General features: G+C 35.6%; 1 protein-coding gene across 10 annotated transcripts in view; it reads right to left on the bottom strand.

The window, feature by feature from the left end:
- The window catches only part of LOC129004706 (protein retinal degeneration B), a 265,785-nt gene that overhangs the window by 100,435 nt on the left and 148,177 nt on the right, over positions 1-17,173 (bottom strand). The gene's annotated exons all lie outside the window — the stretch shown is intronic.

Here is a 17,173-nt window from a genome sequence, read left to right as displayed (position 1 = left end):
TGTTGCATTGTTTTCACTAACAACTAAAATCCTCAATACTATAAAAACAATTGCAAATTAAAAACTCTTTAAGCTGTCTCTTAAATTTACAAAAGTCCATTTCACTCCTGAAATTATTTGGGAGGGCATTAAAAAAATGATAGAATTGTAAAACATCTGATAAAAATCTTGTTTTATACATTTAATTTGGTATAAGATGCCGATAAAGTTAAGAGTTTTTCTTAGGAAAAAGCAGTGTATGAAAAATGTAAACACACGGAAAAGTAAAACCCGTTTCAGAAAAAAAAATGCTTTCATGATTAGGGCCTATTTTTTATTGAGATGACCTAAGACTCTGATGGCTTTCTTCTGCATCCTAAAGATTGGTTTGGTGTGGACGATTTCGGATCCCCAAATACCAACGGCATATGACAAATGTGGATATACGAGGGAAAAATATACAGTTCGCAAAACATCTCTGCTCATAAATTTTGAAAGTCTGCAAAGAACAAATGGTGAAGATCCTGACTTCGCAGTCACACAATCAGTATCAGAGAAATAGTTCAGATTCCTATTGATAGAGATGCCTAGAAATTTGACATTATGTTCGGACTCGACCTCCACGTAATCCACGTGCAAAGTCATTTCCTCGGATAGGTGAGATGCAATCCTAAAATCAACTAAACTAGTCTTTTTTGTATTCACAATTAGATTGTTGTCTAAAAACCATTGAAGAACGGCATTGGACTGAAGAAACACTTTAATCTCCAAGTTCTTCCGACATTTATCCTTTACAAATGTGTCATCAGCAAACAAAAATATCTCAGCATCAGACACACTTTGTGGAATATCATTTATGAATGTGATAAATAATACGGGACCTAAAATTTGTTGAATATTCCGAGAATTTACAAATTATCACTAACTAGAAAACTATAAAAAGTTATTTTAACAAAAACCTGAATGATGTTGTTTATTCAAATTCAACTTTAAGACTAACAAATCATCTGTTAATAAACAATAAATTAATATTAAACACAGACTGTTAGAAACATGATTAGAGATATAACTAAATCTCAACACTTTCCCTCATATTTATAACTGCTTCAATAAAGTTTATTTCAACCCCATAGCTTCACACACGGTCTTCAGTCGTGGTCTGTGCTGTGGTTTGGTCAAACAGTCTGCTAACTGAAATTCTGCTGGCATATGATTAACGGCCAGTTTGCCTTCTGAAACCATTTCTCTCACAAAGAAGTGTCTAGTCTGAATATGTTTCGTTCTTCTATGATTCTCAGGGTTTTCAGCTAGGCGTATTGCTGCTATGTTGTCTATATTCAGGATTGGCAACTGCTTTAGATTTATCATATCCTTTAGCAATCTAACAAGCCAAATTATTTCCCTACAAGCTTCACTTGCAGCAACAATTTCAGCTTCTGTACTTGAAATAGCTACAAATGATTGTTTCTGACTGAACCATGTTATAGCTCCTCCACTATACATGCAAACAACCCCAGTTGTCGAACGTCCACTGCTATTGTCCCCAGCATGATCAGCATCACTGTAACATTCTAGCTGTCCTGATTTATAATTTGACTTATATTCCAAAGATAAATTCATTGTACCTTTCAAGTATCTTAGTATCCTTTTAACTTTAATCCAGTCTTCATATGAACGATTCTCCAATGACTGAGATGCTTTCCCCACAGCAAAAGCAATATCAGGACGAGTTCCGGCATAGACTAACCAACACAAGTAGACTTCTCATCCCATTGTAAATTTTGAAGCACGATTTTCGTGTCTAGTTGATGTACGTGACACAAAGGCGCTAGTGTCGATGAAACTTGTTTCCATTATTTTAGGGTTAATTTCTTGATTTGTGCTTTACTGTTTGGTTATATAACTAGGGGACAAGTTATTGTTTATGATTAGATTGTATTATTTAGTTAAACAAGGTTTTAAATGGCTGAAATAACGGGAAACAAATTGTAAACAAAACACGACCTCTACATAAACCGTACAGAACTATCAATAAAATTGTCTTCAGCTGTTCGATAAGGATGAGAAATCTACTAAGGGAGTATGTTTTATCTATGGTTCCGGTCACCAGATACATACATGCTCCAACACATTCTCTGTAGGGGAATTCTTTAGATTTCACTTTTTCTTCAAGGTCTACTTTCCCTACTGTTGTGTCCTTTATGATAGGGGTCATTGCGGGTTTACAGTCTTCCATGCCGAATCGTTTCAGAATTCTTTTGGTATATCCCTCCGGGTTAATTCTTATAGATCCACCTTCTTCTTGCTTTATTTCTAGCCCAAGAAAGTAAGATGCCGGTTTTTCTACTATTTTCAACTCTTGTTTCAAGTCTTTCATGAAGTCTTCGAGCATTTCAGGATCCGTTTGCGGTTCATGTATGTCACTTCATGTGTATGTCTTGTTCATGTATATGGCACATTGCAAACATTACATAGTCTTCAAGTCTCTTGGGAGCTTTGATGTCTTCACGCTTTCGCAACTCGTATTTCGGACTATCTTCTCTTTCTGATTCTTCCTCAGAATCCAGTCCAACGATATTTTCCCGAGTTCCTACTTCTTTTGAAGTATTTCCTTCTTGAGGTTTTGATGGTTCATGGTTTGGTAACTGTAACAAGGGTCTCTGAAATAATGGTTCTTCATGAAAAGTTACATCTCTTGATCTAATCAAAGAGTTATTTTCCTTACACCAAATTCGATATCCATCGTTATCATCATAACCGATTAAGATCCCTTTTACTGACTTCTTTTCCATCTTTTTTCGTTTAGGTTTAGGAACATGTGCATAGCAATTGCATCCTATGATCCTTAGATTCTTTATTACTGGCTTCTTTCTTGACCACAGCTCAATAGGGCATATCTCTTGTACACTTGATGGACCAGTTCGGTTTAAAATGTAGGTCGCTGTGTTAACCATTTCAGCCCATAACATTTCTGGTATTGTCTCATGGGCGTGCATCATTGCTTGTGCTGTCTCCACCAATGTCCGGTTGTCTCGCTCACTACAGCCGTTTTGCTAAGGCGTGTATGGCATTGTTAACCTGTGCTTAATCCCATGATGCTGTAATATTTGTCTCACAATACCACTATCAAACTCACCACTGTTGTCACTTAATATTTCCTTTACAATCACTCCTGTAGTCTTACTTTCAGCCAAAAACTGCTTAAGTTTCTCTGGTACTTCTGACTTCTGCTTCATGAAATACACCTGTCTGTATATAGAGAAATCATCTTTAAACAGTACAAAGTATCGATAACCTGATACTGAACTTACAAATGGACCACAGACATCTGTGTGAATCAGCTCACCAGGCTTAGTCGCTTGTTTTCGAGTACCAAACTTCAACCTGTGACTTTTACCAAAAATACATCCTTCACACAACTCACTGTCCAGTTTCAGCTTTACTCCAAGTTCTCGTTCAATTGTAGCTTTCACATGACGTTTATTTTGGTGTTCTAAACGTTCATGATAGATCTGCAACAAGTTCTCATCTGAAGTTAGTTTGTTGACTTGAATGGAGTTCAGTGGTTTGATTGCTCTCAATGCTAGCTTGTACAAACCCCCTCTCCTGGTGCGTGAACCAAACAGTTTTACCTCACCATCAACTTTCAAAAAACAACTTTCAGTTCTTGAAATGAACTCACTCTTGAGATGCAAATCTTGAGTGGCAAGCACAGAAAATAGGTTTTTCTTAATACTAGGTACATACCAGACATCAAGAAGTTTATGTTTCATCCACTTTCCATTTACTGCTGCTTCCACCTCTACAGTACCATTCCCTAGAGCACAGATTGACTCTCCATTTGCTGTCTTCATCACTCGACTGTCTACAAAGGGCTCAAAGGTCTGAAATAAATCTTCTTTAAAAGTTACGTGATTAGTTGCTCCGTTATCTACATACCAGCAATTTTCATCAGAGCCTTCAGTTAAATTTACTTGTCATGAGACCCATGTTCATTCCAGAATCTCCTCCCTCTCATTTGCTAAAGTTAGATATCTGATTGGAAGGTTTGACTGGCCTACCATCAGCTTTCCACTTATTACATTGCCTAACTTTATGACCTGATTGCTTACAATAATGGCAAACTAAGCATTTCTTATGTTTACTGTCCTTTACTCCTGAATTCTTACTCAAGGCATGGTCATTAATCTTTCTTCCAGATTTTACCACTAAAGCCTCACTACAGTTTTGCTCATTTCTGGCATTCAATGCTTTTTCATATGCACAAAGCTGTGTAGTAAGTGTGTCAATGGTTCTCTCAGACTTCCCCATTAACATCCAACTAGACTTAAATGAGAAAAACTCCTCCGGTAAAGTGTCTAGAATTTTGCAAATTAGAAATAATTCAGGTAAGTTACAGTTACTTTGAGTGTCTTTACTAATTTCTAGCTTTAAGTCATTACATAGGTTTTTGAGCTTTGACATGTGGCTGGATATGTCATCAGTGGAATCTCTTTTGTAGCTAAAGAATTCCAAACAAATATTATAAGCTTTGTCCTCTGAGACACCATCGTACAGCTTATGAAGTTCTAGCCATACTTCCCTAGCCTTTGAAAAACGCATAACTTTTTGTAAAGTTTCCTCAGTCATGTTTGTTGTCATAACTATCAGTGCCATGCTGTCAGCCTTGGTAAAATTAGCTACATCTAAATCATACCTAGCCTTCTCCTCTTCTGTTGCTCCTGGATTCAGCTCCTTGGGCATTTGCAGATTTCCCTCCATAACGTCCAACGCTTTTGGTATGCTTCTTAGAAGTATGCATATTTTATATTTCCAAGTTGACCAATTTTTGCCATCAAAAAGTCCTACTTGCAGTTTGGTAAACTCCATTATTTATATTTACTAACAAATAATCTTGAAGAGGTTTACAAACAACACAAATATTTAATTTTGACTTTTGCAAAATAAATTAACATTGACACAAGACAACATGAAATTAGTTAGTGAATTCGAACCACGGGCTTCTGCTACCATGCTGAATATTCCGAGAATCTACAAATTATCACTAACTAGAAAACTATAAAAAAGTTGAATTTGAATAAACAACATCATTCAGGTTTTTTTGTTAAAATAACTTTTTTATAGTTTTCTAGTTAGTGATAATTTGTAGATTCTCGGAATATTCAACAAAATTGAACCCTGGGGTACACCTGCCTTTACCAATTTGACATTAGAGCTAAATTTCCTCAATATCCCACATTTTTTGATCGAGAATTTAATGGTCTGACGACGTCTAGTTAAAAGGGAGCAAAACCATTTGTTTGCCACCCCTCTAACACCAATCTCTTTGAGTTTATCTAAAAGAATTTCATGAAAACCATGTTAAATGCCTTTTGAAGATCAAAGAAAATACATGCAGCTGATTCAAATTCAATTAAATACAATGAAGCAATTATACTAGAAAAATATTGATTTTATAATGAAGTAAAAGGTTAGTCATATTTTAGGAAATTTGTACATTCTTTTAAAAACAAATTTTATAACTAAACAAATTCTATGCGATATATGTAGATGAATTTCTAAGAAATAAAACTAAAACCTAGATAGGGGCGTCAAGAAAAACTCTGTAAAATGGGGCAAACCGGACTATCTTAGCCATATTCTACCATTCTACCCCATTTTACAACTACAAATCGTAATATTTCAGCTATTTCTTATTCAATCTTTTTGAACATATCGTTTGATAGGATATTAAAAATGCTAAATAAAAGTGTCCCTGACATTTTATCATAAAATTGACCGTTTTTGTGTAAATTAAGTTTAAAAAATTTAAATGGGCGCCATTTTGAAATTTTAAATTGAATCAAGATGAATTTTTTTTCCAACATGGGTCTCTTTTATTTTAACATACATACCAAGTTTCATAAAGATCGGTCTAAAAAATTGTAAGATAAAAATGTTTATGTAAAAAAACAAAATGGCGGATATCTGGTTAACGAAGCCATTTTGGAACAAATGTTATTCCTGATTTTCTTTTTATTTTGAGTTTGACCAAAGGAATCACTACGTAAATTATGTCCCCGCCTTTTTTGAACACCCAGTATAGTATTTTTTGCAATAGTGCACAGATAAAGTGTGGTTTTGATATGTAAAAATTCACATTTGCACTAACTCGAGTCCTGACAAGGTCACGAGTTGTCCCAACAAGGGAGATAGTTCAGGCTCAAATATAGGTACAGAGGGAAATGTTTGGAACACAATTTTTGATGTTGTAACTTTGTTTGGACAAGTTATGAGGTGAATTTGTCAAAAGTATTGGTTTAGTGGGGCAGGAAAACCCACTCTGATTTTGATAAATTAATATGGTGGTCAGTTTTTGGATGATGGTTTGCGTTTCCACACTGGAAAAATCACATCTTCACCACTGATCAAAAGTCCCTGTAGTCTTTGAGCCAGTGGGGAGGGGTAGGGTACTTGAAGGTACTATTTTTTTTTTTTTTTTTTTTGCTGAAATCTCAAAATCTATGCGACCTAGCAAAATGACTAACTTTAGCGAATTGCAGCTTTTACAACCAGTGTTAATCAGAATCATTTTTCATAATCTTGTATAGTTTTCGCGTTATCTACTATTTAGTAGGCTGTAAATTTTGAAAAACTTTTTTCCCTCAAGTTTTTTTTACCTTTTTTACCCGAAAACTCTTCAACCATGCACCCAGGAAATAATACTTGCTGATGGTTGTATCCCACCATATTATATAGAGTGGCTGGTCATCAGTGTTACAAAATTTTGGTATACGTACAAAGTTAATGTGAGATGTATATACAGGGTGGTAAAAAAGTCCCTGGACAGTTAAATATTTTAAAAAATAATGAAGATAGAGCTACAATACTTGGTACAAAGTTACAGGGCATAAAACTCTATTTTAACACATATTCAGTGATCCAATAACTCCTCAGGGGGACGGCCCACAAGGAGTCGGAAGAAAATCTTAAATGGAAGCATAGGTCAATATGCACATCAAATTAAAGATCTTTTTTAGTAGAATACAATGCCGCAAACCGCACTTCAAAAGGTTGATCCTGCGCAAAATGACAGTTGTTCAAAGATTCATTTAATTAACATTGCTATTATACGCTTTCTCCTCAGGGGGCACAGCCCTAGGAATCGGAAGAAAATTGTTAACGTAAAAATAGGTCGATATGCACATCAAATTAAAGGTCTTCACTTGTAGATTACGATGCCGCAAATTCAAGCTCAAAAAAATGCCTGAGTAAAAAATGGCAGTCGTTCAAAGATTCAAAATGGCGGATTCAAGAAATCTTTGAACATCTGCCATTTTGCGCTGGACACAATTTATTGGATCACTGAATATGTGTTAAAATAGAGTTTTATGCCCTGTAACTTTGTACCAAGTATTGTAGCTCTATCTTCATTATTTTTTTAAATATTTAACTGTCCAGGGACTTTTTTACCACCCTGTATGTCTTGTGTATGTATGTATAAGACTAGCTTGTATCCACAGCTTCGCCTGCGATGGTGTAGTATTCTTTATACTGTATATTATCAGCTGTTGTCATTAATTACAAAACAATGTTTACCTTTTCAATTTGCAGTTGTAAATATTACTTTTCAATAAAAGAGTTTCTTCAAATGCGTGCTTATTATGAACTCTAATTCAAAGTCACAACAATTGGCGACGAGAAAAAGTTTTTCAAAATTTCTACTCATTATTTGGATTTAAAACCTTTTCTAAATTTCGATTTTGTACATTATGGATGCAGAACAATTTACAGCACTACTGAAAGCATTCACTGAGAGCCAAGTCACACTTGCAGCTACACTTGCAACGAAGATTACAGAAAAACTTCAACTTCAACCTCCAGTACAGCAGAGTAATACGTTAGTAAGTATTCAACCATTTGAAAATTTCGATCAGAAAAAGGAGAAATTTAAAAACTATTTGGAACGCTTTGAAAATTATCTTGCTGTCAAAAACATCTCAGATGAAATGAAAAAAGCACAACTTCTTTGCGCTTCAATTGGCTCTGCTCACTACAATAATCTTTCATCATTAATTGGACCTGAAAAACCTATCAAAGACCTAGATTTTGCTACTTTGGTCAAATCACTACGTGACATGCTTTCACCACACAGAAACGTTGTAGTTTCACAACATTACTTTTTAAACACTTATCAAAAAGCAAATCAATCAATTCCTGAATACATAGCTTCACTACAAAAAGACCTGTCTGAATGTGAATTTACAGTCCAGTGTGAATGTTCAAAACAAGTTTCAGTCTCAGATACATTTTTAAGAGCTCAATTCATAAGAGGCTTAAAAGATGACTGGATTCGAGAACAGTTATTACAATCAGACACTACTTTATTCAAAGACATTGTAACCAAAGCTACTGCTTTGGAAGCTTCCCGATTAGAGACCCAGGCTTTGAACAAACATCAGCATTCAATTCCAACTGATGTAGATATCAATAAACTTTCAAATGTAGGTACAAAACATCAGAGAAGTCGTTCAAACTACCGTAAGAATCCAAATTCTGGTCATACTTATCGTTCTCAATCAAAAGTAGATTTCAATCGCCTAGGTTTTGGAGATCTTTGCTTTCGATGCGGTAGAAATAATCACCGCGCAACTGAGTGTCGCACTAGCAAGTCATCACTTCATTGCACTTCCTGTTCGAAACAAGGCCATGTAGCCAAAGTTTGCATTTCAACCCAAATGAAAAATAAGTCTTCTACCAATCAATCTAAGTTAAATTCAACAAAGTACATTTCTTCAACCTCTGATGACATTCCACTAGGCTTAAATCAAATCACTGAAGTTCATCCAGTTACCAAACCTAATATCATAGACATATTTGACCAGAACGAACGATCAAATTTACCCGATTCACATAAGTATTTTGCTACAGTTTCAATTGATAACAAGCCAATGCGTTTTGAGATAGATTCCGGAGCAGGATTTACATTAATACCAGAAAAGGCTTTCAATGAGTTAAATCTCAACGTCAAACTTGACCCAACTAATGTGTATTTCCGTGCTTATACAAATAATGTATTTAAACCATTGGGCAAAGTTACAGTTGAGGTTACTTACAAAAACCATAAATCAATTGAAGATATGTTTATAGTTCCTGATAATTGTCCAGCAGTCCTAGGAAGAGTATGGATTCAACACTTACATATAAGTCTACAAGAAATAGATGATGGTTCAAATCAACCTAACTTTTTCAATGTCTCCGAAACCTTCCATTCAATTGATGACATATTTTCTGAATTTTCCACAGTTTTTGACCAAAGAATTGGACGCTTGCCCAACCACAAAGTTACACTTCAATTACGTGAAAACGCTAAACCTGTGTATACCAAAGAACGTAATGTTCCGTTTGCCCTTAGATCTCAGGTTGAGGAAGAACTCAACAGTCTTGAATCATCCGGCATAATATCTAAAGTCGATGCTAGCGATTGGGGTTCACCTTTGGTAGTTATTCCTAAAGAAAATGGCACAGTGAGGTTATGCGTCGATTACAAAACAGGCGTAAATGATCGTCTTGTTTCATCTAATTTCCCGATCAAACACATTCCAGATGTTTTACACTGATTGCGAGACTCTAAATATTTTTGCAAGCTTGATATTTACAAGGCTTATTTGCACATTCCAGTTGATGCCCCAAGCAGCAAAATTCAAACTATTACTACACACCGCGGTACATACTTGATGCACAGACTTAGTTTCGGAATCAAGACCGCGCCTGCCGAATTCAATCGCATTCTAAGCCAAATTCTAAACGGGTTACCAAAGACTGAAGTTTATTTTGATGACATAATCGTGCACGGTGCAACAAAAGATGAATGCTACAATAATTTACGGTTGTGTCTATTCCGTCTACATGCGAACGACTTGCATCTAAACAAAGACAAATGCAAATTCTTTTGCGAACAGATTGACTATCTTGGTCATGTGATTAAGTACAATCAAAAAGTCCAGAAAAGATTAAAGCTGTTTGTAATATGCCTCAACCAAAGAATATTGATGAGGTCCGGAAATTTCTTGGAATGGTTACCTACTACGCTCGGTTCATCCCAGACCTATCTACAAAAACAACACCTCTTCGACAGCTTCTACAGAAAAATAGAAGATTTCATTGGTCAATAGATTGTCAAACTGCATTTGATTGTCTCAAGGAGGAAATAACTTCTAAAAGAGATCTAGTACCATATGACCCCCATCGTCCAATCGTTCTAACATGTGATGCCAGTCCTACCGGAATTGCAGCTGTAATGAGTCACATAATTGATGATGAAGAGAAACCGATCGCTTACGCATCCAGATCCTTAACTCCATCAGAGCGAAATTACAGTCAGCTCGATCGAGAAGCTCTTGCGATCGTGTTTGGAGTCAGTCATTTTTACAATTATCTGTATGGACTTCACTTCACCTTAATTACAGATAATGCCCCTCTTTCAAGAATTTTCCATGAAAGCAAAACCTTACCACCCATGACTTCCAGCCGTCTACTCCGTTATGCATCTTTTCTATCAGGGTTTAACTATTCAATACGTTTCAAGAAAGGGGAAGCAAATGCTAATGTTGATTGTTTATCCAGAGCTCCAGTAAATCAACGTTCTGAAACCTTAGACATTTTCCTAAACAATGAAGTTACCTTGCTACATTCAGAAACAATTTTTGAAATATCTTCAGAACATTTAAATGCAACTATTCTAGCCCGGGAAACTGAAGCTGACCAAAATCTTAGAGAAATTAAAAGGAAACTTTTGTCTTCTTCTGCTGACCTACCATACACATTGGACAACGGAGTACTTTTCAAGGAAACTCGTGCTGTCATTCCTAACAGCCTTCAACCTCAAGTCTTACAGCAACTACATGCTACTCACATTGGTATTACAAAGATGAAGCAATTAGCCCGAAGATACGTTTATTGGCAAGGGATTGACAAGGACATAGAGAAATTAGTCCAATCGTGTGAAATTTGCGCCCACATAAAATTCAATCCTCCCAAAGCACCCCTTCATCCATGGGTAGAGCCAGAAGAAAACTGGGAGCGTATTCATATAGATTACGCGGGGCCTTTTCAAAACCACTACTTTCTTGTTTGTGTGTGTGCCAAGTCAAAGTGGGTAGAAGTTAAAGTATTGAGAAATGCTCCTACAACTTCTAATACTATTATTCTTCTCGACAACATTTTCTCATCTAATGGCTATCCTCAAGTGATGGTATCAGACAATGCCACAATTTTCACCAGAGCAGAATTCAAGAAATACTGTTCATCCAATGGAATTTTCCAGAAACTGATTGCACCTGGACATGCAGCTACAAATGGTCTTGCTGAAAGAACTATCCAGACTTTGAAGCAAAGATTAAAAGCATTGGAAGATGACCATCGTCAAATACATACAAAGGTTCAAGAGATTCTTCAACAATATCGCACCACTCCCCTCTCAAATGGACAATCACCTGCAGAACGATATCTTCATCGTAGGATCCGCATCAAGCTGGATGCTCTTCAACCTTACCATCCGGCAAAGAATCCACCTTCGATGATAAGAGTTCGAACATTCAATGTGAGGGAGAGAGTTCTCATTAGGGAGTATTCACAAAATAATAAATATATATGGACATTTGGTGAGATTATACAGAAACTAGGGGCTCTTCACTATATTGTAAGGTTAGATTCTGGAAGAACACTGAAACGTCATTTAGACCAACTCCGGAAAACTCAAGTAAAGAAGGTTCGTTTCAACGAATGTGAAGAAGTACCTAATCAAATTCCACAAGTTCCAATGCAAGTACCCATACTCCCGCAACAGCAAGTCCCTATGCAAGTTCCCGTATTACCAAGACAAGTTACAGAATTAGTCAGATTACCAGCTGAAGAGAACTTACAACCAACATCACCACGACCACGAATACGATGTTCAACCCGCACTCATAAAGCTCCAGATTACCTTAAAGACTATGTTACAAAATGAGTTCAAAATAAGTGGGGGAGATTGTAGTATTCTTTATACTGTATATTATCAGCTGTTGTCATTAATTACAAAACAATGTTTACCTTTTCAATTTGCAGTTGTAAAAATTACTTTTCAATAAAAGAGTTTCTTCAAATGCGTGCTTATTATGAACTCTCATTCAAAGTCACAACAGATGGTATAACCATACTGTAAACATCATACAGCATAAGAAATAAACAGAGTATTACAATCATTACAATAATTTTCCATAGTGGCTTCGCCAACTATCACAAAAATAAGATATCATCATTATTCATTGCATCACGTGCAGTTTAAAAAATTATGATACAATTAAAAATTCTACAGCGATTAAATTCCAATTAAAATTAAAACTATTTTTTTAATCTCCGACAAAAAAATCTTACAACATAAAATCTAGAAGAAACTGAAAATGCCACGACTCTTCAGCTTTTCCAAGTATAGAATCAGAATCAGAATACTTTATTCTTGAACATAGAGTACAGAATAGGCGTCAAACATTACAGAGATTTAAATATAAAACAGCACACAGTTTTGGGCTTTGAGGCGCTGTCGGTAGTGATGGTTATTACTATTCGAGGGTTGTTTAGTTCTCACTGGAACATCGGTGATGTTCTCCAGTTCATGAACTCCTCAACTGTGTAGAATGGTCTCTCCACAAGCCAAGCCGATAAGCGTTGTCTGGTGCTGCTTATAATGCTGCTTATAGTTCTTTCATAACTGTATCGGCTCTTCTAATTCTGGTAAAGAAACTTTTCCACCAGAACAACACATTCCAGAAGGTTCATCTTTACATTTCAATGCTCTGCAGTGTATACACTCTCTGTCAGTTTGATATACTTTTAATAATTTGTGTTCTTCATACTCTATTGTTGTGTGGTATGCCATTGCATCATTTTAAAACTCACATCAAGTATCCAAGTATCTCTGTTAGGTATGCTTGTCACCAATTATTAAATTAAAACATAAACAACCTATAACTGTAAACAATCCTACGTTGACAGTTCTGTATGTTACAACTTTTTGTTGCTGCTAGTTCAAATGAGTTGCTGTCATAAATACAAAAAAAAAAAATAATAGGTAGTGCTGCACCCTGTTGGTAAATCTTATAACTTTTTAATGCTTTTCCATATCATAGAACCAACTTTTTTAATTGAAACAGCTGACTAAATTCTTTAATTCCCTTTAAATATGAATACTCATAAGGTTAACATGGGGAATTACAGAGCCACTGGGGCGGATCCCAAAAGGATTTTTGAGATAAGAATATGCCTATATGTTAATCGGGAATGTAAGCTATCATCATGCCAAATTTCAGCCCAATCCGTCCAGTGGGTTATGCGTGATTGAACTTCAAACAAACAAACACACAAACTTTCACATTTATAATATTAGTAAGATTAGTAAGATTTAAATAACATTAGTTTAACAGTACTTAGGTTTGCTGCAACAGGGAGGGTAAAAAGGTGTTTTAGCGAATTTCCCTATAGGGAAGTAGCTATTACCGTAGGTGGCACGGTAAGACCTAGACCCGAGACCGATTTACTTTTTCATTTTGATGTCCCCAGAGGCCAAAAACACCATTTGTTCAAATTTTTATATGTATATATATATATACGTCCGTGAACGCGATAACTTGAGTAATTTTTGTCCGATTTTGATGAAATTTAGTTAAAAGGTGTAAAGCGGGATAAACTTGAATGAGTTTGCGGACCAGCATGATCGGACCATGGGAACGGGGCTTTACGGGGGGTTTTATGGGGTAAAAATTGGTTTTTCTCACTTTTGACCCTCAAAACACAAAATTTCCCAATTTCTCTTTAGACCTTTTTAAAGAGCTTAAAAAACAAATAATTTAGTATATTTAGTATTTTTAGTTTATTTTTTTTTTAGTATATTTAGTTATTTTTTAGTACTGTATTTTTAGTTTTTTTTTTTTTAGTATTTTTGTTCGGTTATTAGTAACAGAGAAAATTTAAAAAATTGTAAATTTAAAATTCCCTTGTTATTCTTATGGAGAATATTGTCAAATGTTGTAGTTTGCTTGTTTATGGATATATTTTGATAAAACTTGGCCAATTTATTTATTTTGTACTAAGCTATCAATATTTTACTAAAAAACACACTTTATTAGTTTCCTTGTAGCAGCAAACCTAGGTACTCGTTAACCCAATGTTGTTAAAATATATTTAATTGAAAATCAATTCAGACAAATGGAAATTCACTTAGTCGACAGGTTTGCTGCGGCGGGGGTATTTTTGTAAAATGTTAATATTTTAGTATGAAATGAATGCATTTTCCAAAAATTTTATCAAAATATGATCATAAACAAGCAAACTACAACAGTTTACTTATTCTACACAAGAATAACATAGGAATATTAAATTTACAGTTTTTTTGGAATTTTCCCCGTAACCATTAGGCGCATAATAACGCTTCAATACTAAATTATTATTTTTGTTAAGCTCTACAAAATAGTTTGGAAAGAAAATGCTAAATGTTTAGTTTTTAGGGTCAAAAATGGGAAAAACCAATTTTTGCCCCATAAAACCCCCCATAAACCCCTGTTCCCATAGTCCGATCATGCTGGTTCGTGAACTCGTTCGAATAAACATAGGTTTACACGTTTGTACCAAATTTCATCAAAATCGGATGATTTTGCTCGAGTTATCACGCTAACGGACACATATATAAATATATATATATATATATATGAATTTGAACGGATGGTGTTTTTGGTCTCTAGGGACCTCAAAACGAAAAAGTAAATCGGTTTCGGGTCCAGGTCTTACCATGAGTACTACGGTAATAGCTTATTCCCTATAGGGTAAATTCGCTAATTATTCCCTATAGGGGAAATTCGCTAAAAAGTACAAAAGTTTCCTGTGTTTTCTAGTATTAAAACCACTAAAACAAACAAAATCAAATTTAAACCTCAATATAGTGTAGTAGCATATAAGAAAAGCTTGTAAAATATCATAGTTTTCAACATATTTCCCTACCTTCTTGTTTACAGGGTTATTAAACTGTCAATTATCAAAGTCAAAATAAGAATAGTCAATTTCAGTACAACATTTCAATCACTATTTATTTACTCATTTTACATTATTAAAAACATGTGACATTTAATCTTCACAAATAAGTTATAGCACAAATATAAAGATTAATCAATCAATGGTCATACATATATATGAAATTAGTCATTAACATCTTTCCCCTCCTCAGGTAGAATGGCAATTTCTGTCATCGGACGCCGAAAAGTACTTTTTGGTGTTGTGATGTCAACAACTCTTACTTGTCCATCTCGACCGGGGTATAGGGCAGATATTCTTCCAAGGGGCCAGGTGTTACGTGCATTGTTTTTGTCTACGATTATTGCCAATTAATTTAATTAATTTGATTATTTAATTAATTTCAGGTGGAATAGTTTGTTTGTCTTCATCCATCCAAGCTTTCCACTTCAGACTGAGTTCAGGTGTCACAACATCATTCCAACCTAGTTTCGTTCTCCATATATCCTTAACCAGTAGTCTGTTTTTCACTGTGGTAGGGGAAATCAGACCTAGGGGATCAACAATTAACATAGCCGCTTTAAGAATCTCTCGTTTCGTCGGATACTCAGATTCGAGAAATTCAAGTTTTTCGACATTGCGATGGAACACATAGCAGTCGGATTCAGCGTCCCACCATAATCCAAGTACTCGTTCTGTAGGAGGTATCGGGCATCAAATGTTTGGCTTGGCTGGCTTTCAGGTTTTCACGAATTTTCGAAAGTACTTGTTTTGAATTAGACATCCAGTTACAAATTTGGAATCCTCCAGCTCTATGTATCTCAATTATTTCTTGAACACGTCGTTTAGCTTCCTCTTCTGTGTCGGTCGAATCTAGCAGGTCGTCCATATATTCTTTAGTCAGTATGGAATTACTAGCTTCAGTATACAAAGAGTGAAACTGTCTTGCATTGTGGTTTACAACAAACAGTGCAGAGCTTGGTGAACATGTTGCTCCGAAGGTCATCGCTTTCATTATGTAGGTATCTGGGGGTTTGGTTTTGTCTTTTCGCCACAGAAATCTTTGTGAGTCAACGTCTTCATCTCTTATATTTAATTGGTGAAACATCTCCTTTATATCTCCCACGATGGCAAATTTTCCCAACCGGAATTTCAACAGCACAGATGGCAATGGATTCAAATAGTCAGGGCCGCTGAGTAGTGCATCATTGAACGAGACTCCGTGAGATTTAGCAGCAGCATCGAAAACCAATCTTATTTTGTTAGGTTTGTTGTGGGGTAGATAGAATGTTCGACCTGTTATGATAGCAGCTTTTTCAGGGCTGAGTTTTCTAATATAACCTTTTTCCATATATTCCTCAATCTTGGTTGTGTAAGCCTCTTTAAATTCAAGATCTTTTTCCATTTTCTTTTCAAGAATAATTAATCTTCTAAGAGCATTGTCATAGCTTGGAGGAAAATTAAATTCGTCATCTTTCCATAAAAGACCAACTTCGTAATGATCTCCTGTTTTCTTTATGGTATCCTTAAGAACTGATACTCCACGTTCTTCTTCTATGGACAATTTCAGGTTCTTTGATCTAGTTTCTCCATATTTCTCTAATTCAAAGGATTTCTTTACCATGTCAAGAAGTGAAGATTCTTCATATGAGAGTAGGGTAAAATTCTCATCCACACAATCTCTGAATTGTGCACACTTCCCATGTAGAGTCCAACCAAGAAGGCACCATGACAGTACTGGGGCGTTAGTAGGACCTTCAATAATCTTACGGGTTAGAATAAGATTACAGTTGTCTTGGCCTATCAAGAGTGTGGGCCTGACACTCGCTATTGGAAGAGGTTGGTTGATCGAGTCTAAGTGTGGCCAGATTTTCCTCAACTTGACACTGTCTATTTGTTGGTGTGGTAACTCTAAAGTGGACTGAGTTCTAACCCCTTTCAATGTAAAGATTTCATCCTCGTAAAATCCTTTTATTTTTAGATCTATTCTCTTTGATTGAGATTCAAAGTGTCTTGTGTTGTTAGACCAACATGTTGTCAAAGGAACAATCTCACCCTTGATACCAAGTTCATCGGCAATTGATGAATCCAGAAGTGATACAGTCGAGCCGTCGTCTGAAAGGGCATAAGTATCTACCTGGGACTTGGGACCGTACAACGTGACAGGACAAAC

This window comes from Macrosteles quadrilineatus, unplaced genomic scaffold (assembly GCF_028750875.1).
Source record: "Macrosteles quadrilineatus isolate MER2022 unplaced genomic scaffold, UCM_ALF_1.0 Scaffold_1__1_contigs__length_201487025, whole genome shotgun sequence".
In the NCBI taxonomy this organism is placed as follows: domain Eukaryota; kingdom Metazoa; phylum Arthropoda; class Insecta; order Hemiptera; family Cicadellidae; genus Macrosteles; species Macrosteles quadrilineatus.
The sequence above is the reverse complement of the archived record's forward strand: the minus strand, read 5'-3'. Positions and strand labels throughout refer to the sequence as shown.